We start from the raw sequence: 22774 nt of genomic DNA on the forward strand, positions 1-22774 counted from the left end.
ATGAGGGGTGAGCTGGTGCTTGGCAGGAGAGTCCTGTGTTGTGGAAAAAGTGTTTGTCCAGCTGAAACCAAGTCCTTGTGGTCATGCACTGAGTAATTTCCCAAGTTTGCCAGCTGCTGTACTGGACTGTACCTGTGGGTTCTGGCCGTGTGCTGCCTTCCCTGTCCAGGGATTTGCTAAACAGCCCTGGAAAGGCAGCTCAGAGGAAGCTCCACTGAAGAGCAGAAACTGTGAATGAGCCACGCTCTCCAGCCCAGATGAGGATTTAATCCTCAGAGTAAACATGTACAAATAACGTATTGTCAGGAGAGGGAAAGGGAAAATTCCTTTGGTTTGACGGTGCCCAAGAATAGCAGGCTTGGTTGGGAGAGGATGGGAGTAACTGCTCTGGCACTCTTTGGTTTTCCTTACACCACTGCCTTTTGTATGCACCCATTTCCAAGCAAAATGCTAAAATCATGGCATTTCTAGTGGGAGTGGGGCTGGTCTTTTTGCAGATCTCTTCTAGGATCCCAAGAGCTGAGCCAGGTTTCAAAAGCAAAAAGTAACATAAATAAAAAGGAGCAGGAGGTCATAGGTGGATTTTTATCAGGGCTGTGGGATAGATAAGGGCTAACCAGAGGAGAGTCACAGCTTGTGCAACATTCTTGTGCCACGGTGGGCGATCTCCTTTTGGGTGCCTGCATGCTAGGAGGGATGGAGGAGGAAGAGGGGGGGATATGCAAGACCTAAGCTCCCAGGCAGTGGGAAGTGTTTGGAATTATGCTGGTGGCAAGCAGCCCCCTGGCATTTCTCAGGCTTTTGTATTGCATACAAGCCAGGAAAAATGCTTCAGGCTCAGCACAGGGGTCTTTCCATCTGGTTTGTGGGAACTTGAAGCTTCTTCTCCTTGGTGTTTATCTGGGTTGGAATGGTCAACTGAGGTGTGGGGTTTTTCCCCCTGGTCTTGAAGGGTTGACATGTGCTTTCAGCTTCTCTCCAAAGCACAAGTAGCATTGAAATGTGGGTTCTCAAGTCGAGGTGCTTCCAGTGAATATCATTGTTGGCAATCATGGCTGGTGTTTTGGCAAAAGCTCCAGTTTCTTCTCTGTTTTTCGGCTCAAAGGAGGATTCCCTGTGTGCCTTGGATGGACTTTTGTGGTTGGGTTTGGCCTCAGGGGTCAGGTTCTGCTGAAAAAACAGCACAAAGCTCTAGTGCTGGACAGGCTTTGATGCACATACTGAAATATTTAACTCTGTTAATAGCATTTGCTTTATTTTCCTCTTACTTTGCTCACCAGTCTATAAAGTGATTATTTTTTAAGGGCCTGATACACATTTGAGTATGGGGTGGCTATTTGTCCTCTCCTTTAGTAACTTGTGACTAACTGTCTTAAAAAGCTCTCATCAGTGGGGTTTTCTCATCTTCTCTCCTTTTAGCTGAAAATAAGTGACTGATTTATATTTTTTCATCTTACAAAGGCTCACCTCTGGCTTAAGACCAGCTAGGGAGAGTTTGTGCTAGAAAAAATATATATACATATAGTCCAAATCAGAGGACTTCCAATGAAATTCACAACATAAAGCTGAAGTTAAGAGTGGCCTCCACCAGGTGATTACCATAATGCCGAGTGCTTATTGCTGGGCTCAAGGTTTCTAAACGCTTGGGAATGATTCCAGCTTGTTTGGGCTTGGGAACAAAACCTCTCCGTGATGCTGCAGCCAGGGTGGAAGGGATCCAGGGAGCGTTGGGAAGCAGCACAGCACCATCCCCGTGCTGAAGGCTTGTTTTAATGACTAAAGCTAACAGAGCATCCCATGGCATTGCAGTAGGAGTGTTTGCAGGCTCAGTTCAAAATGCTTATTTAAAAACTATCAGTCATGGCCTAAAAGCTGCCTTATTTTAGGAAGGAGACCGAGATGTTGGACTGCTGTATTAAGGATACTGAAAGATACCTGTTTTAGGATCAGATTGCAGTCATTTTGGGTTGGAGGGTATCTTCTTCAGCCCCAATTCTGCTGCTATCCTTGCAAACAAAACCAAAGTTGTCTTTGTCTCAGTTTTTGTCTCAGGTGACAGAGTTGATGTGGTAGAGAACAGCTGCAAACACTTTTTTTTGGGATTTATGTGGCCTAGGCCTTGAGAGTTGAGTGCAAGAGTTGACAAACAAGCTCTGCTAATGGTCTTCTGCTACATTTGCAGTGGGATCTGTGTTTTTTAAGAACTTTTTTCCCTGAGTCTTGACCACTTCAAGGACTCACAGGGCTGTATTTTCTTTACGGTAATGAGGCATCGTGACATACCAGTCGTGGGAAATCTGATAGACTTGGGAGACGCTAGGAGGGTAGAAAATGACTTAATTTACTTTGTGTGCAATAGTCTTAATTTTCAACTATTTGAACAACTGATTGCTGGGGCAATCATCAGATCTTCAGAGTTAAGATGTTTCCTGCTGGAACTGAGCATTAGCTAAATCAGCGACGGCAAAACGGAGCAATTGCACGCGTCCATCTGAGGGTAAAGAGGAGAAATTAAATCTCTGAACCTGAGCTCCAGTTCTTTTGTGGGAAGGGTGAGGCAGGTGAGGCTCACCTGGTCTGGTGGTTGGTTACCCAGGTGGGGAGCTGGGGCTGTGTGGCTTTGGCAGTGGCTCTGGTTGGCTCCGGCGGCGGCTCCGGCAGGAAGGAGCTGGGTCTGGTTTCCTTCTGAGCTCTCTGCTCTGTGATTTCCCTGGTATTTGCTCATTGTGAGTAAGAGCGATAAAATCTAGTGGTGGAATTACATTATGTCTTGGGTGCTTTCTTTCCAAATTAGTAGTAATCCTACGTGTCTTTGACCCATTTTGTGGAGACAGAGGGCTGGATTCTGCTGCCTGTTTTCTGTGAGCAGCTGGCTGAAGCAAACAGACCTTGAGTAAAGGGATTAGAAACCAGCCCTTCACTTGGGTGAGGTGTTGCAGTCCTTGTGCTGTGGAGAGTCCTGTCTTGAACGAGTTTTCCCCACAAGCCTTAGGTACTTGCTCATTAAGAGACTGGTGGTTCAGCTCACGGGAATGGGAATAGCAGCTGCAGAAGTGCAGAGCGAGGCACCCACGGTGATGGGACTCATTTTACATTTGTACTGGAGCAAAAAGAACAGAGGACTTTTCAGTTTGAAAACTCTACGCCACTGAAAAAAGTATCTGAAATTGTTCAGAGAGGCAAATGGGCATGGATGTTCAGAGACCTTCTCCTGCCTTCCTGTGCCAGCAGAAAATGAAAAATTCAATGTGAAAGTATTTTCTTATTAAAAGAACCCCGAACTGGACTGCAAAATGCAATAGTAATTTCTGAAGGCTGAGAGCTGCATGAGTGAGAATATTTAATTACAGAGGCAAAGTACAAACATTTCCTAGCGAGCATTCATTGTATTAATAATAATTAATTAATTCCTTGGCTAAAACATACATCCCGCTCCTGTTCTTTTTTAGTGGGCTGGGAATCCGATCCCGCTTTTTCTTTTGCTGAGAACCGCCCAGCAAGTAGGGAGGGTAGAGGCTGGAGACTGTTTATATAAACAGAGGCTTTATGTTTCGCGGTGGGGATGGCGATGCTGGGCTTGCACGGTTTTGGTTTAGCAGAGGAGGCGAGGACTTTAAGCCGATCAGCTGATGCAGGGGGGCCCGAGTATCTGACTGCTCCAGCGATAAGTGTCTGTACAAATATTTATACAATCCCGATAGTCTTTTGAATTGCATTATTACAGCACAAAAAGCTGTCAGATTTCCAGGCTTTCCGAGGCGTGCTTCTTCCGAGGCTCGCGTTCGTTTTGCCAGCGGACACGGGCGAGCTCCGCTCCCGCTCGGAGCCGGCTGGACCCGAGCCACAGCCCCGCCGGCAGCGGGGTCGGTGCTGAGCCCCTGCAGCACCCAGCCCCAGCTGATAAGCCCCGTGAGAGCCTGGCTCTGTTAGTTCAGGCTTAGCACTGAATTCATGCAATTCCGTGGCACGGGGCTGACTCAGAGCAGCCGCGGAGTGAGACTGTGGGCTGAAGAAGCTCAGAGCAAAGGGCGATGTGGAGGCAAGCGCTGAGTTCGAGAGACACCTTTCTGTGCAAGGCTGCTAACTCCCACCTTATCCTGGAATGCTCCTCCTCCTCCTCCCCAGGGTCGCTCACAGAGGGTCTGATCCCAAACCTGCTGCTGATGGTTGGAGGCTTCCTATGAACACAAACGTCACATCAGTCCCCGTATGGGAAAATGACAGTTGTCACCCAGAAGGAGAGGTTAAGAGATTTCCGTGGCTTATGTGCAGATGTAGATGGATTTGGATAGATGTAGAGGAAAAATCACCTTTTCTGCTGGAAGGTAGCCCAGATATCCACACAGGTAGATATCCAGGCACTGCTGATGGTTTGATGGTGATTCGCACTAGATTTGTGTTTTTTCTTAAAGCTCTTTTGCAGCCATGGGATTACAGGATCCTACTGGTGCTCTGGAGTAGAATTTGACAACGGGACTTCAATTCCACTTCAGATTGGATATATGCAGGCAGGGTTCACACTGCTTGCTGCCATGAGGCCAAAGGGATTATTCCAGATCTATAAAACCAACAAGAGTTTGAGTCAGTGGTAGGGAAATCTGGAGGCTTCACTAAAGTAACTAGAACCAGAGTGCTGTCAGTGGCTGGACAGGAGCAGGGTTGGGATACTTCAGTAGCTACCCCAGCCCTGGCAGAGAAAGCCCCGTGTTTTCACATGCTGATAGTGATTGCCTGTCCTGTTCCACTTGTTTGTAAGATTAGGAGTTTGGAAAATATTTGCAAGGTTGTGAAACCGCAGTCTGGGGTTGCTGAGAGCCTCCAGGTGTCCTTCAGCATCACAGTTTGGGATAGCCTTGGTTTTTAGGGACGAGTGTGCATCTTCTAACAGCTGTGTCTCTCCAGAGGTTTCAGAGAGTGGGCTCTTTACTTCCAGTGCAGCTTTTGTTTGTTTTTAGGGCATGTTTTTCCCCAAGGTAAGAAGAGTAGCAATCCCATGATCAAAGAAACAAAGCAAATTGCTGCGGAATTTCTGCTTGACAGTATTTGAATTTAAAAAAAAAAAAAAAAAGAGTATAAAATTTTAGTATATAATTTATAAATGAGTCATGTGTGCCTCAGCTGTGTCCTGCTGGAGCAGTGTCAGAGTAATGTTGGGTTCAGCTGCCTGGGTAGCAGGGAGCAGCCTGTGCCAGCCCATCACCTGGGATGTGGTGCTGTACAGGGAGAGCTGCTCCCTCCACATCCCTGGCTATGGTGAGCCTCTCTGCTGCTGCAACACTCTGGCTTAGATAGGTGAGCTGCAGGCAGAGGAAGGATTAAGTGACGTGGAGAGGGGAAAATCACCTCTTGATGTTGTGGTAGGGAATAAAGCCAGCTTTTCCATGGTGGCTGGATAATTCGCTGTGTGTCCTGCTCCTGCTGCTCCCAGTGCTGCAGCATCCCTGCTTGGCCAGTATCACTGGACAGGCCATGCCCAGCACAGCAGTGTGGTTAGCCAGATAACAAGGGCATTAACCCTGTTTTTCTGCTGTGTTCTAACAAGAATATCCCCATTTCTGAAGCTGTACCTGTAAACCTTAGTCTGTCATCTCACCTGGCTGCTGCATTGCTGCTGAGTCTGGCTGCAGTGGTACGGTGGGGTAGACCCCTCCCTCCATGCAGTTATTTCAGCTCTTGTGGGGCAGTGCTGTGCTCAGAGAGGCTTTGCCAGGATAAGAACTATTAGGGCTGGTTTTCTGAAAGTACTAGGGTTGTGCTTAGGAATACCTGTTGGGCTTGGAAGGGCTGCATGTGTTTCCCTGGCAGCCTCCCCTGCAGTTTCCAGCAGGGATGTGCTCTGCCACTGCAGCCTCCCAACTTCAGAGGAGGCAGATGGAAACAGTAAGTGCTCAGGGCAACTTTAAGGCAGCATTATTAATGTCACAAGCCCAGAAAGGAGTCTGTGTACTGTATGTATAGTGTAGCTGGACATTTTGTTTGGTGTCTCACAGTCAGCATAGCTGGAGCAGGCAGGTTTTGTAGTGGTCACCTGTCCCCCTTGCTGTTTCCTCCGGTGCCAGTAGCTCTCTGGATGGACACAGTGGCATGGGGCATCCTCACCGTGAGTCCAGAAGTGGTGCCTGTAGTGACACACCACTTTGGAGAGTGCTTTTAAAAGCTCAGCTTTAGAGGAGATGGGAAAGTAGGTGCAGAATTGCTTCAAACAGCTTAAAAATGTGATAGGTGTTGTGGAAGGCACATGCACTGCAGCTGTTTGTAACCTGATCTGGTCCTGATCACCCACATGTCCTACTGAAGGGGGCAAGGAGCTGCAGGTGCTGCAGGATGAATCAAGGGGACAGAGGGCTTCCATGGCTCCCATTTTGGTGTCATCAAGGCTGTGGGAGCTCAGCAGTGGTGGGATCTCTCTAAAGCTGAGAGCTTAAGCAGCAGCAAAACTGGAAGGTAGAGAAGATCCAGAGGTGCACATCCTACTCCAGCAGTTTGCCTCGGGATTGAGGCTGTAACTCTGGCACTCTCTACAGTGTAAGTACAAAAGCAGCCCCTCAGCTCTGTCCTGCAGACTGTCCCATAGATAGCATCTTTGAGCACCTGCGCTTCTGCGGGGCAGAAATCAAAGCTGTGTGCACCTGCTTGCAAACATCCAGGTACTGACTAAACACTGCGAGCGGCCTTGGCACTGGAGTGGCAAATCTGCTTTAGAAAATGGCCTTTAATCACAGCAAAAGCTTTTCTTCTACGTAGGTGGTGACCGGAGTGCAGGTGCAGGGGAAGGACTGGAGCTGCACCGCTTGGTTTCTCAATCTCTGCCTGCTGCAGGGGGTGGTGAGGTGTGCTCTGGGGACAGCTGGGTGACAAGCGAGCTGGGACTGATGATTATGACTTCGTGAGGATTTTCAATGCAATCTCTCTTTACTCCAAGCATCTTCTAGCAGTGACACGTGCCCGAGTGGACAGCCAGACAGCCAGGTGGTGGGATGCTGCCCCACAAAAGCCCACGGGGAGCCCGCACACCCAGCTGCTGCCCCACGCGTTGCCTCAGCGGGCAGATGTCGGCGTTGCTCAACGCCAGCAGGACCCCGGTGTCTGTTCATTAACGGATAAGATGGTCCCGAGCCGGCCTGTGCAACTCCTGTGGTTTCCAACCGTACTTATCAAGGGAGGGGGCAGCCTGCCCAGCCAGGGTGTTTCCTCTAATCGGTGTTTTCACATGCCAATGGCAGGCAGATGTGCAGGGGGCAAAGGCTCGGCCATCTCTCCACAGCTGCTCAGGGGAAGGAGTCACCTAGGGCAAGGTTGGGGAGGTGGGAAGAAACATGTTGCTCGGAGCAAGTCAATATTCCCCAATACAGGTTAACACGGGGGGGATTCACAGACACACAGACACACCCTTGGCCATGAATTTTCACCCTGCCATGTAGAAGGAACCAAGTCCTTGCAGTAGTGCTTAGCAGTAAGTTCAGTTCCAGAATCCCTTCTCCAAGTCCCCTTAGAGGCTCCTGCTGTTGTGTGCCCTGTGTCCCCGAGCTGCCGCGGGCTCAATTTAACGGCATCTCCCCTGCTTATCAGACTATATAATAAACATGGCTTTTAGGGGGGACTTTTTGGGGAGGGGTGCGAGGCAGGCGGTGAATGGAGAGGCCAGACACCATTGTCTGGCAAGAATGTGAGTCGCCCTGGGCTCGCCTTCCAAATTGTCCCAGCAGCAATCCCCCCTCCTTTGCGGGATTTCCTTCTCCAGCCGGGGTTTTGTTTCGGAACAAGCGTTGGTCAAACAAGCTTTTGTTTGCGGTCAGTTGCTTGGCACACATACACCACTTCTGGTGGGGGACAATGAGGAAGCTGTTTCGGGGGCAGCTGCGGTGGGACTGAAAGGGAATACTGATGGAAAAAAGGGCGCGGGGAGGAAATAGCTGGGTGGAAATTAATTGGGAGGATCTTAGGAAGTCTGGGTGCTCCGCAGCAGGGTTGGGAGAGTGGCGGGGAGTCCATCCCGCTCCCCGCCTCGTGCTGGTTTATGTGACTTCTTCCCCCGGGATACCCCGCCTCAGAGCTGAAAGTTGGACAAAATATTAGTGACTATGCGTCTAAAAAGCTTTCTTTCAGGAAGAAGTAAACTTATTTACAGCAATAATAGAGTTTAAAGGAATTGTATAAGTGAGACCGACTTCTTTGTCAGCAAAAATTGCAGCAAAACTGTTCATAGATGACATTACCTAAATGACATTACGTACGTATGTCCTTTCTTTCACATTTCCTGTAATCCTGTTATGGCATTGTCCCATTACCTCAGGCACTGTCATCTTTAAATGCTGTCAGATCTTAACTGGATGGCCAAGGACATCAGAAAAGGATCGAGGTGAAGCTGATGGCAATTTCAGACCTATTGTATATATGGCCATCTCCCAGCCTGCCCCCGGATGGGCTGTTTTCTGATAACATGTTCAGGTAAAGTGATGACTCAAGGGCTTGTACTCTTTCATGGAGCTGCTGCCCATCCCCACCACATCCAGCACCTTTTTCTTGGGAAGTTCAGGGTGTCAAGCACACAGTGTTGGAGGTGCTGGAGGTGGAAAGTATGAGCTGTGTGCTTGTTGGAAAGCACTCCCGTCCCCAGGAAAATGAGGACCCAGAGGTCAGTGGATGGAATGAGCAACTCTTCTACTCCCTGTACAGCCTTCATGGCATTAATGACCATTGCAAATCACATGGAGTTTCTCGGACTTAAGTGCAGCATCTTGGTGTTAATACTTTTAATATTATTGCTCTTACTGTATTACTGCTAAAAAACTACATGATGCCAATTTCTTTTACTCCAGCCACGAATTGGCCTCTGTGGCTTTTCAAAAGCTCTCTGAGACTTGGCAGCAAATGGGAGGATTGCTACTTCTGCCACATGCTGAAATATTCAGCACTCTTAGGCCCAGGGAGTGGGGAGCATTGGTGTGGAGGCAGTGCCTGTTTAAACTGGCAGCCCCTCTCACCAGGTTATAATAGTGATGGTGATGGCTGCCAGCTCTGGGGACAGGAACTGTCATTTTGTTATCTCCGGCTGCAGTGCTGTGCTCTGAAGGGTTCTTGTCCCCCGTGGTGGCTGCTGGACCTGGCTGCAGTGCAAACAGCACCAGCCCTGAACCTGAAGCGTTTTCTGCAGACAAAAGTCTGTGGTCAGGCATGCACAGATGGAGCTGGTTGTCCAACTTCGGCCCCGTGGGCTGGTTTTGCCAAAAAGCAGAGGTGCTCTTTGTGCTGGCAGCAAGGGAGGTGATGGGTTGTCCTGGCTGTGTGGATGCAGAGGTGCTGCTGGCAGGTCACAGTGTGCCCTCTGTCCCCCTGTGGCACCTGAATGTACAGCAGCACGTGTGGGCTGCCTGTGGTAGCATCAGCAGGTGGGTGGTGGAGATCCCACCCTCCTTGTGAAGGGTCAGAAGAGGAAGACTCATGGATGAAGAGCAGGAGAGTGGCTCATTCAGCTGCATTCATTTGGCCCAGCACAAGGGTTAGATAGGACCAAGGGCCTGGGTCTACAAATCTTTCTGTTGAAAAATATCAGTAGAACAGCCCCTGGAGTAAGGAAGGATATTATGATATGGTCATGTAGCCTGCATGGGAGGTTGTTTGCTTGATCAGGTGAGGGTATGGAGTTTTTTTAAAGGCTGTTTATTGGTGTTTAAGGGCTGGCAGTCAAAACATTTAATTGCATTTTCCTGTAAGAAAATGCTTATATTGCTGAGAACTGGGGTTCTCTACAATCTGTTTCGTATGCTTAAAAACTGTGGTTTTCATTTAGCTCTTTACCATCAGTGTCATCTTAATGCATCCTCCAAGGCCAGCCCTCAGGTCTTATTCTCTGCTACTCTGAGGGTTTGGTGGGCAAAAATGTCCATGCCAAGACTTCCCTCATGAGTACAGCAGCTCTGTCCCATTCTTCTGCAGGATATACTGGAGCCATCTCATCTCTCCATGCTTCCCACAGCCCTGAGAAGGCTCTCCCTGGAAAGGTCTCAATCCAGTGCTTCTTAACTGGACACGGTTCGTGAATTGTTGCCCATCTGGCTACTAAAGTGATGGTTTTTTGGATGCTGGAGGACAATTTTTCTCTTCTTTCCAAATCTCTTAATAGCTGAAGATTAGGGTGTAAAAGCATTAAATGCACACAGTTCACTGGGGTTTTTTTTCAGTCATAGCTTGGGGTTTTTTTTCCCCCTATGGGCACAGGAACCATTTATAGCCGAGGTGGGTCGAGTTTGCAACTTATTAATCTCTCCCTCGCATGTGGGTTGAAAAGAGACACCATGCCTTTATCAAAAGCCAGGCTAGCACAAAAGCCTATGCAAAATCATCATCAAATCCTATTAGAGGTGGAAAATATCTCTTAGATCATCTCATTCATTTCCCTGCCAATGCTAGACAGTTCCTGAGAGTTAATTTTCTAGCGTCTGCCGCCAACTCCCTGTGTGACTGCGGGTCTGTCATCTTGCCTTTGGGTTGTCACTGTAACTTCCACACGTTTCCATGCATTTCCAAACAAGCCTTGTTTTGTTCAGTCATTGCCTGTGTTGCTGTTTGCCCTGCATTAGGTGTTATCAGTGGTTTCCACTCTGGAGAGCATCACCAGACCTTGCTCGTGTCTGGGAAAGGCATCCCCATGGAATGGGGCATGCTGGGTGCTAAGGGAAGCTCAGGAAGTTCCGTCCCCTGGGCAAGGGCTCCATCCTCTGCAACCACAGGCGCTGGGGAAATGAAATCTCAAAAGGAGGTTTCTCTCCTGCAGTTGGGGACATGAGTTCAGTGCAAGCACATTGTCCCCCATAAAGCGATTCCTTCTCCCAAACCATGCTGGTGCCACCTTTGATAAACTCCCACCCTGAAGTTCTGGACTGGCTGTGACATCCACTTGGCAGGGAGGGAAAATAATAATAATTCCACACCGGAGCTATTTATAGCATTAAGCAGATGCAGATTTCATCAGGGTTTGTTTCAGAGAAGGAAACGACACCTAGGAGCAGGGTAACCTTACTTGTAACTTCCCGGCAGCGCTGGCGGCCGTGATTGAATTCCCCGGCATGGCGAGGGTCTGGGCAGCCCTGCCAGCGCTGGAAAGGTCAGTCCAGCAGCTGTCACCCGGAAAGCATCAAAAGCAGGAGCTGTCGATAGCGACCTGCATTTGCAGAAAATCTGAGGGCTTTCTAATTAACTGAGGATCTCTAAATTAGAGCGAAGCCACTCGACAAGCCCCCTCGTACGCCTTAAGTGTCAGGGCTCAGCTGATCGCCGCATCTAACAAGCGGCTGATTTTTAACAGTAGCTCTGAGACTCAATCAGCTCCTAATGGCTCCGTTTCAAAACGTTTCAGTGCATTTTTCATCTCTTACTCTGGAATTTATGCTCTTTGTTCCCTGCTCAAATATTCTGGCGCTCTTCCTTAATTTCAGGCTTCTGCCTTGCGACAGCTCCTCTGCCCTAACTAGGCAGCTCATTGCCTGCCTTTCCCCGCATGCGATTCTCTGCCGTGGCCACTCGCTCTGCTTTCTAATCAGTAAGTTTCAGAAATTCCCCCTCTCTCCCCCCTGATGTATAGGTAGTGCTGCAGGGTCTGGAATTTCATAATTAGAAGGAAACCTATGTTTAAGCAGGCCCGGTGTAATAGCAGCTGGAAAGTGGTTTTATTTCAGCTTTAAGACAGGGAGCCAGTTCGGAAATGCACCTGGTTTTGACTTTCCTCTAGCTTGCTCTTCCATGGTGCCACAGATTTGGGTGGTGGTGCTCCTGATTTACACCATGGACAATGAGATTGAACCCTCCTTTCAGCTGCGTTCACAGCAGAATTAGATTATGCACGTTTAAACTGAGGGCTTCGAGCTGGTGGGAAAACGACTGGGGGATCTTTTCTGACACGTAACTCCTGCTGCTGGTAATGAGACCCGTGGATGCATCCTTGGGAAGGCAGCAGGATAAACTCCCACATAAACAGTGATTGGGAACAGATAAATTCCATTCAGGAAGGCAGAGAGTTAATCAGCAACTCCTAAAGACTCCTCCGCGTGTGTTTATGTTCCAACGGCTTATCCATATCTTGGCAATTATTCACGTGAAATAGAATATAAATCCCACAGCCTAATTTTTCTTTGAAAAAATTTTCCCAGGTAATCAAATCCTGAAGTGCATCTTCTATTCCGGTGGTTTTATCAGTAAATCACATTTTTATCATTTATCAGCAAAAGTTAGATTTAAGCATCTTCACTGTAATGTTTGAAAGATGAACATTTGTTTCAGCGGGTACTGTGCCAATCAATAATCTTCCAGCTTGACTCAGCTATCAATTATTGCTGCAATTATTTGTCTAGTTGGATATTTAAAATGTCATCAGAAAGAGATGATTACATATTCCAGAAAGCAAGGCACTGTATAATCAGATGAACTGAATTCAGTTAAATGTAGTGTGGTACTAACCTGTCCTTCAAAGCTGAATTCTGCAGCCACGACCGAAACAACAGCTTTCCGCATTATTGTAAGGAAACGGATCTTAACCTTGGAACGGCGCGTGTTATTGGGGTCGGGTAATACTCGGCGAGAGGAGACCTTGCAAGCCTGGAAATTGAATCAGCCCTACTGACATGAAAGAGGGAGGTGGGGTTTGGGGTTTTTTTTTTTTGGGTGCTTTTTTTTTTTTTTTTTTGGAGGGGGGAGGACTGGTTTTGTTGCATTTCATCTGCAAATCTATAAATAAGGAAATCCACTCTTTATCTGCCTTTCTGGGAGTTCCAGCTCCTGAGCTCGGAGAGCCAGATTTCCTCATGCCCTTTTTGCATTCCTTGACTTGATGTATGTGTGGTAAATACTCTCTGTGCCCCGAGAATGCAATAAAGCTGTAGCAATTCTTGCAAGTCTTACATCCTTCCAAACTCCAGATATTCGGAGTATTATATCATTTTCAACTTCAAGGATATCTCAGCGATGGAGAGGAGGCAGGATAAACCGGAGAAGACCAGACAACTTTACGACACCTTTTGGTCCTATTTGCAAAGCAGAGAGGGGGAAAAAATATATGTAATTTATCGATTCTACTAATACTTGCTTGTGCAAGTTATGAAACTAAACGTTGTAGGATCTGGTTCAGCACTTGCTGTGCTTGCAACTCCATGGTGACATTGAACTTGCTCAGGGACAGAATAAACCTTTGCCTTCCTGGCAGATGATTTGCAGGCAGAGGTGTCGTTTGGGGGGACCTGCAGTTCCCCTGACCCACTTTGTCAGGATGGTTTGCTGCTGGCTAAATATCATTCATTTGAAAGTGAGAGGAAAGCGAGCCAAAGGAGAAGGCTGGGAAAGAGGAGAGTCTGAAGAGGATCCGTTTTGGGAAGGAGATGGTGGAATAAGGCTTCCAAGGAGTTGCTCAGCTACTGACTTGGCTGAGGGCTGGGGATTTTTGGCTCCACTGCCCGCCTTCCCGAGGCAGGGGGAGGAACTGGGTGCCATGGGGTGGGGAAGGGGACAGTGGTAGTGTCTGGCTGATGAGAAGGGCCAGGAGGGGCTCTCAGGGACCACCGTATCTCTTCAAGGTGGTGGTTTAAATACATGTGGCTTTACAGAGCCAAATGGAGACACTGTGGGAAAAATCAGCAAAAATAAAGCAAGGCCACTGGTGAGGAGGGGACTCGATGTCCCAGGCATGCCCTGGCAGCAGTGTCCCTGCTGGTGAGCAGCAGTGGGAAGGTGCCCAGCCCCAGTTTCTCCCTAGGTTGAGGCTCAGGCATTTGGAAGCACACTTCATCTCTCCAGGCGTGCCCCGTGCGGCAGAGCCGCCGCAGCCTCCAGCAAGGTCCTGCAGCACTAATCAGGTCAGCAGGCATTAGCACTCCTCCTGGGAAAGCAGTGTCCTGGCACTGGCCTGGGAGCCTGTGTGTAAGAGATACTGAGTGCACCATGTGCACTGCAGAGCAGCATCCACCACTCAGCCCCGCCTGTGCCGGCTGCACGACTGAGCCGTGCCAAAACTGGATACAAACAGAAACACCCCCTGCCCCTCAGCAATGGGGGTGACCCTCTCTTAGTACCAATAGTAGTGATGTTGTGTTCGAGCATCTCCTTCCTCTCCTCTGCAAGAAACTTCCTGAAGTGTGCTATGCCTTTCCTTCAGATGCCGCCAGCCAGGGAGAAGACGGTAGAAAGGGGAACAATTCATCGTGTAGGTGTCTGAGTGAATGAAATGATTTGGAAGCTCTTTGTAGCTGTATAATTACAACACTGCATTTTAAAAGTGAATTATTGACTTGATTGTCCCCAGCAGCCACTGAGTAAATGCATAATTATGGACTGTTGGAGCCAGGTACCGTTTGCTGGATAATCAGGTGAGGCTGTGGAAAAGCTTTGATGCTTTTTTTGTGGCAGGGCTTAGGTGAAGCTTAGTTCTTGGTGGGTCCAGGTGAACCTACTAGTGCCAGGTAAGTCCAGAGGAGCTGATTTAGCTGTTGCCACTCTAGTGATGCCACTCCTGTTTAAACCTTTCACAGTCCCTGTGCCTGTGCTTGGAAGAGGCAGTCAGGGACAGGCACATGGGGAAGATTGTGAGTCACAGAAACACAGAGTGGTTTGGGTTGAAGGGACCAGTTCCAGTCCCAATGCCATGGGCAGAATCACTTTCCACAAGACCAGCTTGCGCAATGCCCATCTAACCAGGCCTTGACCACTGCCAGGAATGGCGTCTGGGATGTTGGTTACTTCACTAAGGATGTTTCTAGAGATGTGTCATGGTATCAGTGGAGAGGGCTGAAAACACTGCGTAGTTCAGCCTTTAGGTCCCAGCACTGGTGTTTGTAGTTACTGGAGCTGCTTCCCATGTGGTGCTGAGGTCTGCATTGCCTCTCTTTCTCCACCCCATAGTGTCAGTGTATAGGCTGCATGTGATCAGGTCGTCTTTGCTCGAGGGCTTTCTTCTAAAACTCCCTCAGAGCTGAATTTCAAGCCCAGCATTGTTTTCCCGTGACAGGTTTCTTCTGTTCCTTGCTAATCAAGGCGCGACAGATTTCCACCCCCCTTAGGTTTCAAAAAAGCACAAAATCAGTCGCAGGCTGGTAACTTACTTGCCAAGTTGGAGCTCGAAGCAGGTTTTCTTGGTGGCCAAATCATCATTGCCTTGAAAACGGTGACAGACGCTGAGGTCAGGCCATGGGACCCCAGCACCCCATCGAGGCTCCGACAAACCGTGTGTTTTGTTGCTTGTTGCTAATGAAGTATTTTTCTGGGGTGGGAAACTGAGTGTGTGGACTTTGGTTCTAGTTAGAAGAATGAGTAATGTTGAGGTTACAACCAGATTGGTTACCCATGAAGTACCCATTTCTTCTCCAGGCAGGAGCTGGTTCCATCCCTTCCCACCCGCTCTTTCCTCAGGCCCAAAAAACTTCTGCTTTTTGGAAACTTGAGCAGTGCTGTAGAACCCAAGGAAAGTTTGGCTTTGAGAAAAAATGAGGAATTCTTGGAGTTCCTGCTCCAGTCTAAATGTTTGACTGGCAAAGCAATGCCAGCTGCTGTTCTATTATTGCTGGGGCTTGGGTTTCTTTTTGAAGTTTGAGGAGTCATGGCATTAATGTTTTGGCCTTGGTTCTTCCTTAAAGAGGGCTTTTAAAAGAAGGTGTAATGAAAAAATGGTGTTACTCATACTTGGTTTGGAAAGTGTTTTCCCTGCTTTATTTATATGATTTCAGGAAGTCCGTATTTGAAGGCAGAATAATTGTTTTCAGGAATATAAATATCAATATTGATACACCAATCTCAGTATTGAATATCAATTTCAGGAATACCTTTTATCAATGAGTTACAGTAAAGAAAATCTGGTAAAGATGACAGATGGGGCATTGAGAGTCCTGTGAGGCAAAATTTCTTCTACATTTTTTGATGTTTTCATGACTAAGCTGGTCCCAAGACTCTCCACCAGGCCTTTCCATAAACAGCATGAACTCAGTTTGCAGAATTTTATTTTCAAAGGCAGAACAGCCATGGTGTTTCCTGTTTTACAAGCAATACTATGCCACTTCCTTCAGATTTTTGGGGATATTTTCCTTTTTCAGTGTTTCTTAATCTGGTTCCTCTCATGATAAAGAGAAAAGGTTAGAGAGGAAGTACCCTGTTGTACACACATGCAGCCACTGCTGTTATTTAGTATTATTCCAGTTATTATGAGAGCAGTGCTGATGCTCCCAGTGCCAACAGCTACTTAGGACCGGTTAATGATGGACCAGGTTAATCATGTGCCTTTTGCAATCCAGAGGATCAGGAGGAGGAATGTGGTGCAAGAAGGAAAAAATACGTTTGGGCAGTTACAGCTTCCCTTGTGAGCTGATGCTACCAGGAAAAGGTGAGTCATGCCAAAGCAGCTCTTCCTTACTGAGGGAGAAGTGGCTGCTGCAGGAATGGAGCAGGACGCGCTTATCTCCCGGCCCCGCAACGCTTCCTGTGTCCCAACTGTTTCACTTCGCTAGTTTGCAGTTGAAAGGAATTTCAACAGTATGGATTTCCAAAAGAGAGAGAGAGAGGGGAAAAAAAAAAAAAAAAAATAAAAAAAAGGAGATATTTGACAAGCCAGATGGAGAACTGAATCAAGTACAAGTGGTAACAATTAACTCATTTTTTTTCCTTCCCCCCTTTAAATACCACAACAACTCCGAATTTATCAGTCCAAAAATCAAGCAGTCAGTTGACATTAAAGCTGAATAAAGAAGTTCCTGGGTTTGGCTCAGGCTGTTCCTCCCGTGATTGTTTGGTGGTGAGCAGAAGAGAGGGGGATGCTTTAACTCCTGGTAAAGATTCCTTGGCTTTGCTTACACGTGCAGGTGTCTTGGGAAGGTGAGGGAGAACACAGGAGCAAAGCCACCAAGGCCTGTGCTGCTGGTTTGTGGAGGGATGCTGCCCAGAGCAGGGGCTGGGCCATGCAGGCAGCAAGGGCCACATCCAGGTCTGCTTGGAGATTTCTCTGGCATGGGGATTTCTCCGAGGGAGCAAATCTGCAGCTGTGAATGAAATCCTTGCACACACCATTGGCACAGCGCAGCCACTGCTTAGGCTGCCGGTTTGTTTGGGAAAACACTGGGAAAAGTGGGGTGCTTCTAATGCTCCGTGTTTGTGTGGGGAAAAACACACCCTGTGTTTAATATCCTGCTCCTTAAGGAGAGGCTCCTTTCCTAGACATCATCCCGTGCCATGGGCCTGGTTAGGTGCACCCAGAGGATGCTGAGTGTGCTGTGTCCAGCGAGCAGCTTTCCTGGATCCAGCCCTGACTTTTGAGAAACTAAGGAAGCTCTTCCAAAGCACATTGGCACATGCATGCTGATTATTCCATTACTCACTTGGCAATGCCTGAACTTGCATGCCTAGCTCCAGAAAGGCTTTTTAAAATTTTTTGGGTTTTTTTTCCCCTCCCAGCAGTGGCATCTAGCTGACAGCTTCTCCTCCCAGCTGGTCTTCTCCCCAGCATCTTGTCTGGCTTCGCTGCTGGTGGCTGTGGAGATGACTGTGGCTCTTGCTCAGAGCCAGCTCTATTGTGCCTGGAGGGGTTGGCTTGCTCCGACTCGGACTCGGAGCGCGCCGCGTGTATCTGTGAGCACAGTGCAGAAGTGCCAGCTTTTCCTTAATATAAAAAAAGCCCCTTAATGCTGAAAGCAGCCATCTCTTCATATTTTACTGAGTAATTGTGCCAACTGCCCTTAAAGGCACTCAAATGCCAATATCCATCCTGCTCATTTGTTAACATTTTGCGGATCAGAAGCTAAATCTGTCACTCGTGTGTCACTGGTTAAGTCACTTCTTCTGGGGGCATGGCAGGCAAGAGCTGTTCTGCTGCTTTTTTTTTTTAAGCAGGAGCCAATAACTCGAGAAACACTGGACATTTGTGCTGTAGTGAAATGCTGTGCTTCATCACTGGTGTTTTGCCATCCAAGATGTAGAGAAGGAATAAAAATGTTATGGCTGTTGATGCTTCACTGAGTGAGGCCAGTCAGGTGTCATCTTGGTCCCAGGTTTGTATTTGGGTCATGGTATCCCCCTGTAATTCTCCTACAGGAGTAATTTCCAAAGTAGGAGGAAAATGAGCAGTAAAATTGACTGGGAGGAAAATATGTACACACAAAAATGCGAATGGTAATTGGAAGCTATTTGTAAAGAGTTGATGAGCTGTCCAGGAAGGAGAGGGCAACTTTGGCCCCAGTCCAAATCCCACTTCACTCGCTTCAGTGGTGAGATGAGAACAGCAATTAGATATTAAAAAAATCAATATATGACAATTAAAAAAATGGAAAATGGATAGCAATCAATCGCAGTGAGAAACCATGGTGGGTAGGGAACGGGTCAGGAGAGCTGGAGATGCCGAGGAAAACTTGTGCCTGGCACCAGTGAGAAGGAGAAAGAAAGAGCTGCTCAGGATTCTGGAGAAGAAGGAAGGGATAAATGAAAGAAACAGTAAGGTAGAAATTTTTGATAAATACTTCTGCTGTAGACCTGGAGAGCAACCATGTTATGTTTCTATATCATAGGTGGGTGATGATGTTTTTTTCTAGCTCAGTGGTAGCCAGGGAAGGTTTTTTATATGAGCAGAGAGAAAAAAAATATTTCTTCTTCAATGGAGAGAAATATTTTAAAATAAAAAGGGTCTGAAAAGGTGCACCTGAGGAACCCCGAAGAGTTGACATGGTGCTTTTAAAAAAGCTTATGAACTGGGAAAATGCTGTCAAGAGCTGGCCAGGGTAATGTGGGAGAGTTGGCAACGCTTTTGCTTATCTCTTCTGGGCAAAATAACGGTAGAACCAACATAAGATTCAATTGATAAAGAATTAAAGGGTAGAAATATAATTCGTGCCACTCAGCCTAGATTTATGGAGTATGGATCTTGTCAAATAAACCTGATTTCATTCTTCTAGATGACAGCTTTGGTTGATAAATGTAGATGAAATAGACTGCACAGTGCTGTGACATTGCTTGTGGGAAGACAGAGCACTGGGTGGTACTGCCAGCACAGGTGAAGCAGATTTAGGGATGTGGAGCTTTTTAGCTGGAGAGCTCAGCAGCTGCTGGTAGGGGCCTCGGTGCTTAGTGCTTTGTTGGTGATTTAGAAATTAATATACAATTTGATGTAGAAATTAATATACAATTGGCGCTGTGGGTAAAGCAAAGGCGGGTGCAGAGCAAGAGGAGCAGGTTAATGGGGTGATCTGGAAAGACTTGTCAGGAAGGACGTGCTGAGAAGAATCGTGTCCAGCCTCACATGGTCCTTGGCTGGAAGAGTGGAATCAGGGCTGTGCTTGCAGAGTTGGGTGCAGTACCCTGGAAGGCATCAGCTCTGTGGAAGCTGAGAGGAAAATCAGGTCCTTCCCAGCATGACACCAGGATGAGAAGGGCTAGGCTGGTCCTTAAGTACTGGAGGGGGGGGCTTCAGGGTGGAAAATCAGCTGGATTTTGAAGTGTGCCTCGATTTCATGAAGAACACCTTGATGTGTGTGAGGAGCCCATTGGTGTATCAAGAGCTTTTCAGTGTTGCAACCACAAAACCCCTCAGAATATTAAGAGAACAGGTAGAGCTTAGAGCTGGAGAAGTTCAGGTGGATCCCAATACCTGTCTGTGGGTGTGGTTGGCTGTGGGGGCTGACTGTGGTAGCAAGCAGTGGGTGCTCTCCCTGTCTGCTGAGCTGGTTTGAATAGATTTCACTGGGTTTTTGTGCTCTGCAGGGCTGGAGGGGGTTGTGCTTTACTGGAAGGCACTGTGTTGGTCACAGAGTGACATGTGTGACAGGGAGGGTCAGAGGCTCGGGGGTCCCTTGAGGGGACCCTTTCAGCCCTCAAATTCCTGAACTGAGAAGTGGCCAAGGATGGGAGCTCCAGCCCCGCTGCTGGTGGCCAAGGTGGGCTGGTTCAGCCGTGACTCCTGACTCCTGGAAATCAGCTGAAAGCCCAGGTGGCACCACAGTGGAAGACATATCCCATCACATTGTCCTGGTGGATGGTGAGGCACAAAGAGCCCTATGGGACCTTCTCCAGCTCTGTCCTTGGCCAACACCAGCTTCTGCATCTCCCTGTTGTGAACCCACATGGGTTTGCTGTGAAGGCTGCGTGGACACAGGGGCTGGCCCACACTGTAAGGAGACATCCGTGGATATGGCCTTTGGGTCTGACTCTTGAGGGGACCCAAACGGTGTCCCAAAAAACCCATGGAGGTGGTGGGATAGGAGCAAGGGAGGGCGGGTCCCTTCCACACCCAGGGACTGCCACGGCGGTCTAAGGACCCATCCTCTTGCTGTGGATTAGTGCCATAATTTTTGCAGTTTGGCAAGGCTGCGTCAGACTGGAACGTATCTCTAGGTGGTGATATGGTCAGTCAATAGCCTTCATAATTAATCAAGCACTAATAGACAAATTAGAAATCATGTCTCTTCAGAGCAGGAGGTGGAGACAAATGGCTGGTGGATTTTAACTGTTTCGCTCCTTTGTTTTATTGCCTGGTTTTACGTTGCTCCCTTAAATGCTGGGTTGCTTTGGGAAGTTTTATACATAAACATGATTTTAAATGTAAATTATTATCTTGATTACCAAACACGGACAGTGAATTGAAAACTTGTTTTTCAGGCAAGCGCATGAAGAATAATCTTACATTTTACACTCCACTAAGTCAATGTAGCCCTAATTTTGCCACGCAGGAAATCAATTCCAGTCTTTATAACAGTCGAAGATGTTATGAACAAAGTAATTTTGCAAATTATGGCAAGTAACACATTTATTGATGACTGTAGCTTAGGAATTTAGAATTTGTGAGCACTGTAATATAATAAGGCCGCACTGGCAGGAGCTGAGTGAAATACAGATTATACGGTGAAACTGTAATGCATCATTTGCTATTAGTGGACTGGTAATAATTACCAGTTTCAAAGCAGCTTTTTCCATGTAATCTTTAGTCTCAGTCGTAACAGCCCTTCTCATTGACATTATGATTACACGAGCTGCCCTTATGATCTAGAATATCTAGTTGATGGGAATACTAAAACGTGGTAGCAAACGCTCGATGTTGTATCCTCATTATAAGATAAAACGCTATTTTCTCTGACCTGATCTATAAGGTAGAGAGGCGAAGTAGTTTCGTTGTTAGCTCCTACCATGGTGTTAAAAACTTCCACTTCATTATGATGAAGCAAGATAATATTTTCTTTCCCCCCAAGCTCACAAATGAGCATAGGAATGTGGAAGTCCAATTGAATTTCCCTCTAATTTCAGCAGATTTAAGTATTTATCTGGGCTCACATGCCTGGCACTTAGTGAACACAACAGTGCATTTTATTCCAATGCAGGCTTCAGGATGAAACATTAAATATTATTCCACGGGCTTTTAAAGTGATTAAAGTGTTAAATGCCTGCTGTAGATGATTGAGGCTCTTATGCTTGCCTGATTCAGCTTCTCAGGCCAGACGTAGAATAGTGGCAGAGCTGGGAGGCAGGGAGGGAAGCTGGGATGGAGCAGTACAGCCAGTGCTGGATCTCATAGGATCACAGAGTGGTTTGGGTTGGAAGGGACCTTAAAGATGCCTGGTTCTGTCCTGTATCCCCAGATCATCGAGGAGGAGAATGCCCACATGATGCTTTTCCTCCTCTCCTCCCCTGTGAGACGGGGCACAGATAAAGCGATGTTCCCTTTCCAAATTCGCCTTACTTGTTTTTTTTTTAATTTTCCTTTTCTTTGTGTTAAGCAAATAGGGGAAACCTAATGAGGGCAGCTCTCAGTGCAGCCTGTTTACCCAAGAGAGATGCCTAAGGAGCAGATTTCTTGGGATGTAAATGTTGGGTCAGGGCAGGAGTATGTGGTGAATGCCAGTACCACCCCAAGCGCTGATGCCCTTGGAGAGCTCCTGGTTTATCTCTCAGCAAACGTCAACGTTATTTTTATTTGTTAAAATATCACTAACAACAGCTCTGTGAGAACTGCTGAACAGGGCTGGAAATGAATTTATATCTTTCTTTTAGCTCCAGCTTCGGTTTACCAACATTTAGCAAAAAGCATCCATATGGGGGTGGAAGTGAATTATTTGCAAAATCCCAGTAATCAGTAAAGGCACCCTCACCTTCACCATATCTCACGCCACTGTTCCCTCGCAGGCAGCCCTCAAAAAGTTATTCATCCCCCTTGTTTTGCCATATATTAGAAGGGGCTGCTTTCTGCTGTCATTATTAGCCGGCTTTTTGTTTAGTTATTTATTAGTTGGTTGCTCTTTTATAATGTCCATGTTATCTCCAAAAATAAATTATCATGAAATAGAGTTAGCTCACTACTTGCCAAAGTGGCATTTACCATCCTCAGCTTCTTTTCAGCGCGAGAGAAATAATGCGGCTCCGGCAGGGCGCTCGGCCAGGCCTCCTGGCCACCCTCCAGCTCTTTCCCTGGCGGAGCTGCCGCTCTCTCTGTCTTCCCCTTTCCCTGTCCCATGCTCAATTTTTTTTTTCCACCCCCTTCCCTTTTTCTTTTTATTTCTTTCCCTGCCCCAGAGGTGCATCTCTCTGCTAAGGAGCAGAAGTTGATTCTTAATTTTGTACACATTGTTAGTCTCAAAATAAGCAGGAGACTAAAAAAAACGCGTTGATGCCCAGCCTGCTGGCAGTTGTTTTGAACTGATCTGTGTGGAGTGCTTTTCAGAAGGGGATTTCTTTATTTTATATTTATTCATCTATTTATATATTTATTTACGTATTTATTTACCAACAATCTAAATGCCTGTAGCGTCTTGCAGCATGAAGTCTGCTGAGTTGG

The 22774-nt window shown here is 47.3% G+C and overlaps 1 protein-coding gene across 3 annotated transcripts in view; it reads left to right on the top strand.

Annotated features, from left to right (window-relative positions):
* Positions 1-22774, top strand: part of BCL11A (BCL11 transcription factor A) — a 70959-nt gene that overhangs the window by 38004 nt on the left and 10181 nt on the right. The gene's annotated exons all lie outside the window — the stretch shown is intronic.

This window comes from Sturnus vulgaris, chromosome 3 (assembly GCF_052056855.1).
Source record: "Sturnus vulgaris isolate bStuVul1 chromosome 3, bStuVul1.hap1, whole genome shotgun sequence".
Taxonomy (NCBI): domain Eukaryota; kingdom Metazoa; phylum Chordata; class Aves; order Passeriformes; family Sturnidae; genus Sturnus; species Sturnus vulgaris.